Source organism: Panthera pardus, unplaced genomic scaffold, assembly GCF_024362965.1.
Source record: "Panthera pardus isolate Hobbes unplaced genomic scaffold, ASM2436296v1 HiC_scaffold_1, whole genome shotgun sequence".
In the NCBI taxonomy this organism is placed as follows: Eukaryota; Metazoa; Chordata; class Mammalia; order Carnivora; family Felidae; genus Panthera; species Panthera pardus.
Window position 1 is genome coordinate 21,609,225 of NW_026526654.1, and position 15,716 is coordinate 21,624,940.

The 15,716-nt window shown below is 44.0% G+C and overlaps 1 long non-coding RNA gene and 1 other non-coding gene across 2 annotated transcripts; one reads left to right on the plus strand and one right to left on the minus strand.

Annotated features, from left to right (window-relative positions):
* Positions 1-3,241: 3,241 nt before the first annotated feature.
* TRNAE-CUC (transfer RNA glutamic acid (anticodon CUC)) lies at positions 3,242-3,314 on the plus strand. The gene has a single exon. It is a non-coding gene; the product is annotated as a tRNA-Glu (tRNA).
* Positions 3,315-4,866: 1,552 nt separating this feature from the next.
* On the minus strand, positions 4,867-15,514 carry LOC109263998 (uncharacterized). The gene is made up of 3 exons (XR_002078521.2): positions 15,375-15,514; positions 7,595-7,867; positions 4,867-4,976 (listed from the first exon to the last, which is right to left on the minus strand). It is a non-coding gene; the product is annotated as an uncharacterized LOC109263998 (long non-coding RNA).
* Between the last annotated feature and the right edge of the window lie 202 nt (positions 15,515-15,716).

A 15,716-nucleotide genomic window follows, 5' to 3' on the forward strand; every position in this document is an offset into this window, starting at 1 on the left:
AAAAGATAAACATCAAAGATGGGAAGAATATTCATATGACTCATATCACAAAGCACTACCCTCCTCAATGTATAAACAGCTCCTAAATGTCAATAGCAAGGCCAAAACACCTACTCTCTGAAAGATCAAATGATATGAGCAGACAATTCACATTAAGGGAAATACAAATGACTTTTAAAATATGAATAGACAGTCCCCTTACACATAAGCAAAATGCACATTAAAGCTACAGGGATATGCTGCCATTTGTCTATAAGATTGGCAAAAATATCAAAGTTCAACAGCATGGACTGCTGACCAAGCACTGTCATTCATTGCTGGGGTGAATGTATATTAACGTATATTAGAAGATTTGGCACTTTCTATCAAATATTTTCTCTGACTCAGGCATATTTGTGCTATGTGTGCAAAATGAGGTATATCCAAGGTTATTCCAGCACGGTTTTGTAATACTTAAAGAATGGAAACTAGCCAAATTCTATCACTAGGGAACAAGTTAAATCAATCATGGAATATCTCCATCCATTGAACTACTCTGCAGCTATCAAAAAGAATGAGGGAACTTTCCGTGCCCTGATAATGGACGATTTCCAGTATATATTATAGTTAAGGGAAAAAAAGCAAGGTGCAGAATGGTGCATGAGGTGTGCAGCACTCCGTGCAAAACACAAAGAATATAAGCATTGACATCGGTACTTGTGTCACACAAAGAAACTCTGGAAAACTAAGCAAGGAAATAACAGAAGTGGTTATTGGTGGGGAAGAGAAGAGGGGGGACAGAAAGACAGAGAGTAACAGCAGAAACACAATGACCATGGCCTGCCTCACTGTATGCTTAATTTTTGAGCCATTTATGTAAATTACTTGGCCCCCAAAATTAGATTTTCAAATAAGAAGATGCATTTTCTGTGGCAGATCGCCGTCAGCCCCGTGGAACACAGAGGGGCAGAAGAGCACGGAACGCTGAGACAGGAAACCAGAAGAAACACTTCCCTTGCAACAGAATTTAAAATGCAGAAGGAAGTAGGGCTGCTGAAACAGTGGGTATGTTGGAGAAAGAGGAGCCAAGGAGCAGAGGGAGTGGAAGAACAAAAATATTGCTTCGGATGTGGAAGACTTGAATGTAGGTCCTCTCTATGCTGACTGGGGGGCTGGGGGCAAGCGTCTTAAGTTCTCCAAGCCTGTGTGCTCATCCATAAAATGGAAATCACAACCAAACCCAGCTCACAAAGTTAAATAAGGTAAAGGTTAAATGAAAGGAAAATGTTAGGGCACCCTGCAACAGGGAGCGGAGCTGTGTGCAAACAACGTTGCATTAAGAAATAAAAGGAAAACAGAAAAGCGGCCCTACACCTTCCTGATGCCCCTTTCCTCCAGAGACCTGGAGTCTTGCACCAAGGAAGCCGGGGAGGAGCGGGCCTGGGAGGAGCGGGCCTGGGAGGACTGGGAGACGGCAGGGGTGGAGGGGCAGAGTCACAATCCCCCTGGAGGCAGGGAGGAAGAGGAGAGGTCAGCCGGCCCCAAAGGATTCTGCTTCCCAACCAACTCCTCCTGAGTTGGCTAACTTGGTCGTCAACAGGCTGCCTACTGCAGACCATTCTGGAGAACTTCTGGCATCCTGAGAGCAAGGGCAAGCCATTTCTGAGGGCTTTGCGTAGGGTGTGGAGGACGCACCGGCCAAATTTGTTCCGTGCAGAGAGTGGGAAGGTGGGTTGCGGGAAGGCAAGTCTGGGGGCCAGGACCTCTTTGGGAGGTAGCAGTCCAGGGGAGAGATGATGGTGGCCAGAACTGAAGGAGCGGAGAGACGTGGATGGAACCGAGAGGGTGTCAAAGATACACATGGCTGGACATTAAAGCAGTGAGAACAGACCTCACTCAGTAACTGCTGACAACAGAGGCCACCACTGAGCTCCTGAGTTTCTTTCCCATCTGAGCAGAGGCGACTGGGCGTTTTAAAGGGAGAAGGAGGAAGGGGGTAGGGGCACAGGGGTTTGAGAAGGGTCAGGGAAGTGAAAAGTTACAAAAAGCAGGAAGAGCCGGAAGGCAGTGCTGGTCCCCGTGAAACCGCCTGGGTTTGCTAACTGACCTTTGTGGAAGTTAGGCTCCCACACTCCCCCAGAGGCGGGGAGTCAGGGGCCCTGCCGGCAGGTTTGGCTGGGACCGTCAGTTATTTGGGCAGCCTTGAGTTTTCTCAGAGAGGCACTTCCAGTGGGAGGTGGGGGGCCCTAGGGTCATCTAGAGGATGTAGCTGCAAACTGTTAACAACTGTGTTAGCGTCTGTTCAAGTCTTCATAGGCCGAGGTTGAGGCCTAGTCAAGGAAGGGCTCAAAGGAGCCTGGCTATGGTTTGGTCAAGGAGAGAATCTTTACCAAGGCTCTGGTGAGTGTCTAGTTGTATACTGTGGGCAAGGGAGGGAGAAGCAGCAAGGGTGACCCCCCGCTTTGCCTGTGGAGCCTGCAGGGTGGGATGTTGTTGGTGTTCAGAGACAGAGAAACCGGAAAGGAGAAAAGATTCATAAGGAAAGATGGTCGTCAATCCTGACCATGGTGAGTCTGAACGCCTATGTTTGGGCGCCCAGTGAAGGTGATTAGTGGGCAGCTGGATGTTAGGGTCCGGTCTCAGCAAAGGTGCCCGGGCTGGAGACCTCTATCTCCAAGTACCAACCGAGGGTATGTGAGCTGGGGCTGGACAATGAATGCAGAAGGAAAGAGAAGGCCCTGAGACACAACCCTCAAGAATATTACTTAATCCCCTTGGGGCGCCTGGGTGGTTCAGTCCGACTCTTGATTTCCGCTCAGGTCATGATCTCGCGGTTCATGAGACTGAGCCCCAAGTCAGCCTCTGCGCTGACAGCGTGGATCCTGCTTGGGATTCTCTTTCCCTCTCCCTCTGTCCCTCTCCCCACTCTCTCCCCACCCCCTCAAAATAGGTAAATAAACATTAAAAAAATATATCACTAATCCCCCAAATGCCACGTGGGGTTAGGAAAGTAGGCACGATATCCCCATTTGTCAAAGAACAACACTGGATTGGAGACTGAGGTTGTGACAAAAGTCATCCAGGCACTCTAGAATCACAGCTCTTAATTAATTATTGATCCAATAATTAATTAATAATTAATCGCATCAGAATACATTTCTCCTCTCAAATAAATAAATAAAATGACCAGACAATTGTGTATTTTTTTTTTATGGATTTTGATTATTTTAATATTAAAAAAAATTTACTGACTAGGAGGGGTGCCTGGCTGGCTCAGTCAGTAGAGCATGTGACTCTCGATCTCAGGGTCATGGGTTCGAGGCCCACGCTGGGCATAAAGCTTATTTAAAAAAAAAAAATTGCCGGGGTGCCTGGGTGTCTCAGTCAGTCAAGTGCCCGACTTGGGTTCAGGTCATGATCTCACAGTTCATGGGTTCAAGCCCCACGTCGGGCTCTGTGCTGACAGCTCAGAGCCTGGAGCCTGCTTCGGATTCTGTGTCTCCCTCTCTCTGCCCCTCCCCTGCTCATGCTCTGTCTGTCTCTCTCTCTCTCTCAAAAATGAATAAATAAATAAACATTTAAAAAATTCTTTTTTTACAAATTTACCCACAAGGAGCAAGGAATAGGAAATGATGTAGGAGCAGTCATGTGCTCACCCAGAACTAATAAATACGTCCCCTTGTCATGTGCCACACCTCAAACACACATGCTCTCTCTCTTTCAGAGACATTGACCCAACCAAGGCCATCCGTAATCTCTGCAGGGCAAGCTCTCAGAGCACACACCCAAGGGAGGAAAGATCTGAAACTTCTCAACGGCCACTGAACTCAGCACCCAAGCTCCATACAACCCTCAAACACACTGTATATCAAGAGAGATAATTAGCCCACTGTTGCCTTTCTCTTGGCTGTCACTTGCTAAGTTCCTTTTTCAGAATGGTTTTGCCATTTACTGTTTTATTTATTTATTTTTCATGTTTATTTATTTTGAGAGAGAGAGAACACAGGCATGCATGAGCGTGAGCGGGGGAGGAGCAGAGAACAAGGGAGAGAGAGAGAGAGAATCCCAAGCCAGCCGCATGCTGTCAGCACAGAGCCCAGCTCGGGGCTCAGTCTCATGAACCATGAGATCATGACCGGAGCAGAAATCAATATTCACACGCCTAACTGACTGAGCTACCCAGGCACCCTGCAATTTATTATTTTTTACTTTATTTTTGTTGTTTTATTAAATGTTTGTTCTTGAGAGAGAGGGAGAGAGAGCGTGAGTTGGGGAGGGGCAGAGGGAGAGGGAGACAGAAGATCCAAAGCGGGCCCTGCACTGAAAGCAGAGAGCCTAATGTGGGGCTCAAACTCACAGACCATGAGATCAGGACACTTAACCGACTGAGCCACACAGGCTTCCTCTGTTTTTTTATTTTTTAAAAATGTTTATTTAACTTTGAGAAGAGAGAGCATGTGAGCAGGGGAGTTGCAGAGTGAGAGAGGGACATAGGATCCTAAGCAGGTTCAGAGCTGACAGCAGTGAGCCTGATGTGGGTCTCAAACTCACGAACCATGAGATTGTGACCTGAGCCAAAGTCCAGTGCTTAACTGACTGAGACACCCAGGCACTATTTTAAACCCATGATAAATAGATATCCATTTTTCAGTCAGGTTGGTTAGTTCAACACTGTTTTCTTCCATAACAGACAACAATTCAGCCATGAACATGAGGAAAACATTATTGATTTCTGTCCTTTAACCTCCATCATTACTCAGATTCAAAGTTATACATAAGAGTCTATCTTTGGTAAATGTTATTTCTGGGAACTGTGCTCTTTAATTGCACTCTGCCTAAGGGAAAGCCTCTTTACCACAGGACAGAGTTTCATAGAGTCCCTCCTACCTTCAAATTCTTGTCCTTCCTGGAACCTCAGAACGTGACCTTGCTTGCCAATAGGATCTTCGCAAATGCAATTAGTTAGGATGAGGTCATGCTCGTACCCATTAGGATGGCTATTATGGAGAAAAGAGAAAACGGCAAGTTGGTGAGGATGTGGAAAAATTGGAACCCTTGTGCATTGCTGATGGGAACATAAAATGGCGCAACCACTGTGGCAAACAGGTTGGCGGTTCCTCAAAAATCAAACATAGAATCGCCGCGTGATTTGGCAATTCTGATTCTAGCCACATATTCAGAAGAATTGAAAGCGGGCACTCAGACAGATTCTTACACAATGGTACGCATAGCAGCATCACTCACAATCACCAAAGGATGGAAACAGCCCAAATGCCCATCGTCAGATGAATGGATCGACAAAATGCACCATATACATCCAATGGGATATTATTAAGCCTTGAAAAAGATTGAAAGTGTGCCCCATGCTACCACATGGGGGAACCTTAAAAACATACTATGATGAAATAAGCCAGACACAAAAGGTTAAATATTTGTAAGACTCCACTTATAAGAAGTTCCTAGGAACAGACAAATGGATAGAGACACAAAGTAGAACAGAGGCCGCCAGGAGATGAAAGGAAGGCACATGGGAGCTATTCTTTAATGGGAGTACACAGATTCAGTTTGGGACATTAAAAACGTTCTGGAAATGGATAGTGGAGATGATCGAATGACAATGGGAATGTACTTACTGCTACAGAATTGTATACTAGAAGCTCGTTAAAATGGTAAGTTTTATGTTATGTGTATTTTAAGCGCAATACGAAAATAATGATAATAAGAGAAAAAAAGATGGAGAGGAGGCCCTTAATCCAGGGTGACTGGGGTCCTAAAGAAGAGACTACAGGGGAGGAGGCCGTGTGACGAGATGAGATATACTGGGAAGACCTCACGAAGGTGGAAGCAGGCATTGCCGTGACGTTTCTAGAAGCCAAAGGAAGCCAAGGATTAATGGCAGCCAGAAGTGAGGAAAGATCCTACCCCAGAGTCTTCAGGGTGGACACGGCCTTGTTGACACCTTGAATTTGGACTTGTAGCTCCAGCTGTGAGAGAATCAATTTTTGTTGTTGTAGGCCACCCAGTTTGTGGTGCTTTGTTACCTGACCCCTGGGGAACTGATGTGTCCTATTTGACATAAACATAAAAAAGAAGCCTTTGCTTTGGGAGGTTGGGGAAGGGGCAGGAAGGGAGGATCTCAAGGGGACACGCAGAAAACCGTTTTCTGGGGCACCTGGGTGGCTCAGTCGGTTAAGTGGCTGACTCTTGATCTCGGCGCAGGTCATGAGCTCAGTTTGTGAGATCGAGTCCCTTGTTGGGCTCTGCACAGACAGTGAGGAGCCTCCTTGGAATTCACTCTCCCCTTCTCTCTGCCCCTCACCTGCTCACAGATGTGGGTGCTCTCTTTCTCTCTCTCAAAATAAATAAATAAACATTTAAAAAAAAGAGAGACAGTTTTCCATCCATTCATTTTCAAAAACCAGCTACATTTAACTCTTGTCGGATGAAATCCCATTGTCTATTTACGGCTTATTACACACACGGTAAACCTTATCTAAATGATATTTCTACTTTGTAGATGTTTAAGAGTTAAAAATGACAATATTTGCTTGATGGAATACTATGTTTTAGATGTTTAATACACGGAAAGGTATTTACAAAATATACTAAGTCAAAGAAAAGGTTACAAAAGCAACTTGATTCAAAACGTGAAGATGTATGTATGCCAGGGAGTTAACAGTGGCTACTGTTTCCTCGGGAATTTTTCAAAATGTTTTTGAATGAGTTACTTTAGTAATCAGAAAAAGAAATTAATGTTATTACAAGATAACAAGTCAAAGTCAAATAGTTGAGTTGATGGGTTGAAGTTAGCCTTTGGTGGCGGTGGGGGGTAGCTCTTACAAACTCTGAGCCAGGGGTCCAAGAGCATACTTTTGTCCATGGACCCAAGCCCTTGACATCTGGTTCACACCCCTGGTGTTCCCCCCTCAGTCATCTGAGTTACGTGGAGATCTGAGGTTACGTGGAGAATGTAGTCCTTCGAGGTTCCCCAGTTACCCCTGGGCTCAGAGCTTTGGAAGCAACTGAATTATTCTCCCACAAGAATGATGATGTTTCCATGTTTAGAGACATTCTCTACATATTTGATTATTTTTCTTGCTGAGAATAACAGTTTCATTATTTAAACAGTTTAGTTTATATTGACAAATATTTATTTTACCAGGCACCATGTTAAATGTTGTGGAGGGTGTGGGGGGGGGGCGTGGTGTAGTTTTGTGATCAGAATCATGAGATCTAGAATCCAACTGGCTGGAATTTGAATCCTGGCTCTCTAATTTCCTCACACGGTGAAATGGGGAAATTATTTAATTTCTTCTTCAATCTGCAAAATGGAGATAATATACTTAATCAAACCTAAGATGCTTTTGATTAGAAGCAGACATTATTTACTTCTAATAAAGACAAATATTACCCATTAAGCTTTGACATGTTGCTTTGAACAATATCCCTGTACAGCGCATGGACTGGTTACACCAGTCTCTCGTGGCGCTGAAATTTCTTTCATCTAGGCCAGAAATCTGGCAATTTCTCCCGCCTCCTATTGCATTGTTTGGCAGAAAATGGGCAGTCCCTTTGTGCACATCTTGGTAACTGAAGATAACACAGCTTCACCTACCTGTAGGGGAGTTTTCTTTCCTTAGGTCCATGAAGCCCTTGGGGGTTGCTTTGTAAGAAGTGTGATCATTTCCCTAGGAGCAAATTTCCAGCTCTATTTTCATGATTTTCTGGGCTCACACATAGTCCCAACAATGCACATAGCTCAGGCAAAATGCAAACTTCACCAGCAATGACCAAGGCTGGGTATGCGGAGGCAAAGACAACTATGTGCAGGCTGCTTCTGGCCCATACTAATTGCAGAAGGCCATCAATTGTACGGTGCATCAGGATGCTGAGATGTTAGTGAAAGAAAAAAAAATTCTTTTAAATATATATTAGAATTAATTAAATCAGCGATACTTCCCTCTTGGAGTTTTGTGATGGTTACTTATGTGGTTATAACACAATCCCAGCTATCCTGAAGGGTGTCGGTCCTGAGGTTTAGATCTAAACTGGGCTCCAAAAGAACAAATACTCTGTGATCGTTAAGTAGAACCCTGGGGCCCTCGCTTTCTTTCCCAGGGGATTTCTATATCCTCTCTCTGCTTCTTGGATCCAGCCACTTAGCAAGCATGGACCGACATTGCACATTCGGTGCTGTGTAAAGGGCTCTCCAGATTCGTGGTCGGCATTCAACAAAACCAAGTCCAGTGACCCATGGTATGAAAATATTTGGAGCTCCTAAGCATTGCTCATGCGTTTAAAGGTGGACAGTGATCAGGGCGTCGAAAGAGCAGCTGAAAACAAAGCAGTCTGGGGAGAAAGCGGAAAAGCACAAAGCCTTAAAGATGGAAAAACGAAAATCGGGGGCACCTGGCTGCCTCAGTCAGTGAGCACGCCGCTCTTGACCTCAGGGTTGTGGATTCAAGCCCCACGTTGGCTGCAGAGATCACTTAAAAATAAAATCATTTTTTTTTTAAAAAGGGGTGCCTGGGTGTCTCAGTCTGTTAAACGTCCGACTCTTGATTTCGGCTCAGGTCATGATCTCATTGTTTGTGAGTTCGAGCCCAGCATCAGTGTCAGTGTGGAGCCTGCTTGGGATTCTCTCTCTCTCCCTCTCTCGCTGCCCCTCCCCAACTCTTGCATGTTCTCTCTCTCAAAATAAATAAATAAACTGTTTTCAAAAATCTTTAAAAAGAAAATTGGTGAATGAGGAATGAGAACTAATTTCTGATCCTTGCTTCTCCGAGTCTATTGGGCTGACATTTCCTTTCTATGTTTCCTTTTTAAGCACTATGAGAATCAAGGTCCTTCACATCCACTTCACAATTTCATCAAGGAGCAAATGGAAGCCTGGGAGGGGAGGTGACCTGAGGGACTTGGGTTCTGGTAGGTCCGTGGAGACTGCCCTCCCCTCCTCCTTTATTCATTTCCTACACTTATCAATTGTTGTAAAATGTATTCTCAGTACGATGGAAATACCTAATTCATTGACAGAGACGTCTGTTAAACAGCACTCCTTCCATCATGGCCAGGGAGGAACTTGATAACTAATATACAAAGAAGTACCTGGCATTTAGGAAAGAAACGTAAAGAAAAAAATTAAGAAATTCCGTATCAACAACAAAAATATCTTTGTTAGTCAGGCTATAGTAAAAGGAAGACAAAAACACCAAATAAGGGACCTGAGCTTGTGTTTTTTTTTCCTATAAATAGACTTTTGGAAAAAGACATGACTTTTCCACTAAAATAATACTTTTAAGGCTGTTAATTACAGTAAAAAATTATTTCTCAGATCAGAGTGACACAAATATAATTATACACATATGTGTGTATATATATGTATATACATCATCTTTACATATATTAAATATGTATTTTGTAATAAATAAATATGTTTTTATTTAGTGTTTAAAGGTCTAGAAATAAATATAAAAGCATCAGCATGGCCAAACACGGCAGTGATTTTCTAGACTTAAAGGTCTAGAAATTCTGCCAGAAGCCCCTTTCCAGTAAAAGCGGAGCCTCTGGTAAATTACAAACTTGTCTTGCTGATAAATTCATCTCCCAGATGCTGACCAACTGGAAAAAAACATCGATCCCAGTGGAAGTCTGAGAAATTTGGAGGACAGTAACTCTGTCAGTAGCCAAGAAATGCTAGATGCCCAAGTAAGGTGTTTTGGGTAATACATCAGAGAGACTGGCTGGTTCAGGCTTAACCCCAAGGGAGAAGTGAGTGAAGTTCAGGAGTAGGCCAAAGCACCCACAGAGGAGAAAGCCTGGGCGTCCCGAGGGACCCAGACCAGGACCTAACCTCTCAGGCTCAAGGCTTTTTTGGTTTCTATTTCCCTGGGCTGCATGGCTTCCCATCTATTCTGTCAGGTTCTCCCAAACACCAAGGATTAGGGTGTAAGTGAGGTGCTCTGAGGGGAATGGCGAGGTCAAGAGTGCAAATTAGACCTCAGACCTTGTTCTGCCCCAAGCAAAGGTTCTGGACTTTTGTGCTTGTGCCACTCAGTTGATGATTATAGTCTGTGGGGCTGGGCATGAGCATGGGGGAAGAATAGAAACTCCCAGGGGCTTCAGGCTCTCTAAATGGATGGGTGGCCCCAGCGCCCAAGGGCACTCCCCAGAGAGTCACTCACAGAGGCTGGCAATGGGCACGCTCAGAACCGGTGAAAGGAACCCACGGGGGTCTGGGCAGGGCCACAGCTGTGTCTGCTGTAGTCTTTCTGCTTCCTTCCCTGTGCCTGCTTCCTCCCCCCCATCCCACCCTCTCTCTCTCTCTCTCTTACTCACTCACTGCCCAACCTTCTCTGCTATCTCTTGCGTTTGGGTCAGGTACGGCTGCTCCAAGCTCTGTGTCCTATCACTTCCCATGAGAGTTTCTGGAAGAGACTGATAGTCTCTGCATCTCTGTTCCATCCTCCCAGGAGAGAGAATCTCTTGACTTAATTTGAAGCAGGTGTCTCCACCTCAGTCCAACTGACTGTGGTCATGGAGCCTAGGAGTGCAGGATCTTAACGTGTGTGTGTGTGTGTGTGTGTGTGTGTGTGTGTGTGTGTGTGAGAGAGAGAGAGACAGAGACAGAGACAGAGACAGAGACAGAAAGAAATATTGGGGTGGACAGACCAACAGGTTCTCAGAAAAGCTCAGGATGGACCTGGCCAACTTCACCTTGGATCTCCTGGTCTGGGCTCATTCAACTACATACCTTGGATTTTAGGAAAACAGATGTCACAAATGTCCAGAGAGAAAAAAATATGTCTGACTTCAAGGCCAGAGGCTCTAAAAGCTTAGTTGGTTCAAGAGGGATGGGGCTTAACAAGAGCAAAGTTCTGGACAAGCAATTACAAAGGATGCTCATTTTTTGAGGAAGAAATGGGAAGATCTTAAGAAAGTCGGGTGGTGCCTGGGTAGTGACATCAACACACACAGACTATAAACGATGGTGCACAACATGGCAGGGTGTTTACAGAGTCATGTCAATGACAGTTATAGAACTAAAATAACTAGTAGAAGGAATTCAGAGAACAAAATATTCAGGAGCCTTTAAAAATAGATATAATTGAAATAATAACAAAGAGGTAACTCACTGCTTGAGACTGGGGTGTAATGATAAATGACTAGTGTGAGAACACAGGCCTTTTCAAGACCTTTAAGTGGAGAAAGCAAGTTTAAAACAGCAGAGCCAGCGAGATAAGTGGTAAATATAGAATTATGTTTATCTTCATGTATTTAAAGAAAACAAGAACAAGCTGAATGTTGAGTTTATGGGTAAATTTTTCTTCTTTTTTCCCCCCTGTTTTGTAGACTATGAACTACCACTGCCATTGTTTATATCATGAGAATAAAATTAAGTCAATGAGAGAAAAGAGTAGAACGATTTCAATTTAGTTTCTTTTCTTTTTTTTTTTTTTAACAAGAAAATTTTCTAATGGAACAGGGAAAGCACACATCCTTAAGAGGGTACCAAGGTCTGGATGGAAGGGGAGTTAAGGGACGATCTAGATGCTTTAAATGAGTTTAAGAGCCCAGGTCCAGGCAGATTATTCCCCAGAGCCTTGCAAAAACGTTACAATGATGTGCCTGGAACCACTGCTAGCAAACCAGACAAATTCAAGGCAGCTACAAAATGTGAAAGCAGCATCATCGAAAAGGTGAAGAAGCAGAGTTGCCTTAGATGAGAGTTGTTCCGGGAAGGCATCATTTGACCTTGGGAGGCAGCTGTTTCCTGTGCCCACCATCTTTGGGCAGCTGTTGGGTGATGCCCCATGATGATGGTATCACCATGTCCTCCATGGACGGGAGGCTGGGCCAGGTCACAGTTCCTGAGGAAAGCTGGATGGCCCCTCAGTGGACTACAAAGTACCCCCCTTCCCTAAAAACTAAAGCTGATCTAAAAAGGCAAGTCCTCTCTTGGCTCTTATGAGTAATTGTCGCAAAGGTCACAGGTTCTCATTTTACAAACAACCCAGGGTCACTTACACATAATCTATGTGTCAGGGTAATTTATTGGGGTGTTTCTTCTGACAGTCTCCCCCCCTACCCACCATTGCACCAAGGTGAACCAGCTCTTTGTGCTTCCCCCACCTTTCCCACTAACCTTGTGCTCAGGGGAAGTTGAGCTCAGAGGACTCTGCACCAAAAATGAAACTACACAAAAGACGCGTTTCTTCCTGGCTTTATTTTCCTAAAACCAGAGCTCATTGGAGAACCAATGTTCTTGTTCTTTGAGGACACCAATGGGGAGAGGAGCACCTTGGAGACAAACGAAGGCAGCTGGAGGGATTTCTTCTTACCTATAGGAGCCGAGAGGTAAGAGATACGCATCTTTTGCACAAAGATATACGGTTGTCAGGTCATTTACTATCTGCCTCACTCACACTTGTCACTCTCCGGGGCAGAGATGGAGTCTTATGTAAACACATAAAAACATAACAGGTGTTCCGCAAACATTTATGAATCAGAGAATGGTGGACAGCAAGGAAAAGGGAAACAGGAAATTGAAGTCAGTTTTGGAAGTAGAACTCTGGGAAGCAGATACTTAGTAAAAGACTGGAAGAGGAAAGGCAATCAGCTTGAACCCCAGGGGCCATGAATAAAGGAAGAAGACATGTAAGGAGCAAGGCCAGTACCAAGAAGTAGCCTCACCAGTGAGGCTTCTCTGAACTTGCTCCTTCATTGGAAGGTGATGGTCAAGAGTCTAATAGCCTCAGCAAAAACAAATGCTGTTGCCACTATCTCCTTCTTAGAATTTCAGAGGAAAATAGGCTCAAAAGATTATTTGAATAAGCACGCTTCCTAAATTAGCTTATAGCAACTTTCCTAGAATTCCTTCCAGTGCTGCTTCTGTAATCCATGAAACAAATTCTGTATCTCAATTCCTGGTGACACTACTTCCTAGATAACATACTTGGATTTATAGATTAAGACGATTACTGTGGATTAAGAGAATAATAGCCAGATCAAGAATGTCATGCTAATTAGGAGCAGAGCCATTTGCAAACCTAAAGAAACAGATATTAAGACATCCAAAGGGTGGCCCCAGCACGTGGGCCTCAGTGTCTCTTTGGAGAGTTGTTTGTTCCCCAAGTTAGGCCCCCAAGAAGGCTGCAAATGCTTGGGTAAGAAACCAGAGAAGGGTTATAGCTGTAGGGACTACTTTAGGAAAAAGAGCAGGTGTTTCCCTCCTCTCCTCATTAAGGAAAGCAGAGCTGGATTTGCTTTAGGGGACTTTAGAATGGGTAGAAAAATATTCTAGAGTCCTCATCGCATGTATAAGGCAATGGTGGGGACTTCTGTTTATCAGGGTGAAAGAAATCTGCATTGGAGAGTGTTACACATTTAGCAGGTAAACGCTGAGTTGTTTCCATGATTGCTGTTTTAAATGTAGGTTTAATCTACCTAGCGCTTCCAGAAAACTACAGATAATAGGCATTAGGCTTGTGTGCTTAGGTCACAGACTAGTTGGGGACAAACTGGATTTACTGGTTCAGGAATCTCACCATGACTGATGTCTCTGCAGTGCAATGGGGAGCCACTGGAGGCTTTGAAGCAGAAGAGTGATGTGATCCAACCTTTATTTTAACTGGACCATTCTGTTGAAAATCGATCAAGGGACTAAGGGTGGAAGTGAGAAAACCAACAGAGAGGCCATTGCAGTCATTCAAGAGAGAAGTGATGGTGTCTTGGACCAGGGTGGGTATCATGGAGGTGGTGAGGAGGTGTCAGATCCTGGATCTACTTTGACAGGAGAGCCAGATGGATTTGTTGATACTCAGATACGGGATGGGAGAGTAAAAGTGAAGTCAAAGATGGCCCTGGGGTTTTTTGCTCGGGGGTTGACCAGCACGCTGGACCTCGGCGAATGGCACTGCCATTTACTAAGATGGGAAAGGCAGAGAGAAGCAGGTTTTGGAGGGGGGGAGTAAGAGCTGTTTTAGACAAAAAGTTCGAGAGGCCTATTAGATATTATAGATGTTTAGTAAGCATTTGGATGTGGTCCAGACTCCAGAAAGAACTCTGTTGGAGATAATAAATTTGAGAGTCATCAATGCTGAATATTGATCTTACCAAAAATTACAATACAGCTGTACTGGGAGGAAGGTGGGAGGAAAAAGTTTATGCGTGTGTGGGGGAGGGCTGTATCAGAAGGCAAGACTTCATCTTGCATAGAAGGAACTCAGTGGTAAGTAGCTAATGGGGGGGGGGGGGCGGGAATCAAGAAATAGCTGTATAAGCATCACGAGAAGCTATTATCCCTATCACGTCTGCTCCGTATCCTTAAAATTTCCTTCCTCATCTTTTTTAGGATGGGTGTTTTTAAGAGTTTATTTTTCTTTCTTTCTTTCTTTTTTTAATTATTTGTTGTCTACCACATGGAGGCATTCAACAGCCATGTGATTTTTTTAAGTAATCTCCACACCCAAAGCGGGGCTCCAGTTCACGACCCCGAGATCAGTCAGATACTCATCTGACTGAGCTAGCCAGGCACCCTTTTTTTTAAATCTCCTTTTTAACAGCTTTATCAAGACACGAGTCACAAACTATACAATTCATCCATTTAAAATGTACAGCGCGGTACGTTTTAGTATATTCATAGAATTGTGCAACCATCGCTACAATTAATTTTAGAATTTTTTTATTATGCCAAAAAGAAACCCTGTGCCCCTTAGCCATCAACCCTCAATCCCCTACCCCTCTCCCCCAGCCTAGGCAGCCAATATTCTACTTTATGTCTCTATGGACTGGCCTATTCTCCATGTTTCATATAAACGGAATCACGCGATATGTGGTTCACTTTGCTGGTTTGGGTTTTTCGACTCTCCTCTTCCTCTCTCCTAAGTTCTGTCTTTTCAAGCCGCCTGCACCCCCACAGCCAAGCTTCGGGTTCTTTGGTCCCTACTTTGCAGAAGCCCCTGTCATCACTCCTGAATTCAGCTGTTCTTAGAAAATCCTTCCTTTGCAGTGGCCCTCCATGACAAGAACATGCATACCTCCCTACAGCCCTACCAATGACTGTCATTCAGTGCTGTGAATGAATCAGAAACATTCCAGAGTATCTTGGACTGTGTTGCCTGAGAGCAGAGCTGCCTGATGATTTCAGGCAACATTCTAGGCAGCCTAATCAGAGTTTATCAGCAGCACCGTTTACCCTACTGCAAATTATAAGGCATAGGAAGTTTTTGAGGGGAAACTACATTGCAGTTTATATTTTGGATTGGATTCCACAGCCTTGTGAAACATTTCTATCCCCCATTCTTCTTTTATACTTAAACAAGGGAAAGGGGTATTTTTTACATTGAATTTTACAGACTCAACAATAGCGCTTTTGCTTTTAAAGCTCCATGGGTTACCTGTGACAACAAAACCTTTTTCCACACTGGCATTTGCTGGGGAATTGAAGCGGAGTGCTGAACCTGTTTTCAACACATATAGGTATATCAGAGGATGTTCTCTGGATTTGTTCAAGAAGTGGCCATATGTCCAGAATACTGTCTTCCTCATAAAAAAAAAAAAAAATTAGAAAGAGTTTTGTTCTTCATGCTTACAACATTCAGATTTTAATCCTGTTCATCCAAAGGGGTTTCTCTCAAGCTTTCAGAGCATAATTTATAGCATTTTGCAAAGAAAAACACTTCTTCAATCCTTGCAGGCTTTTTCTATGCATTTATTATGTGAATTAGCTAACTACGAGA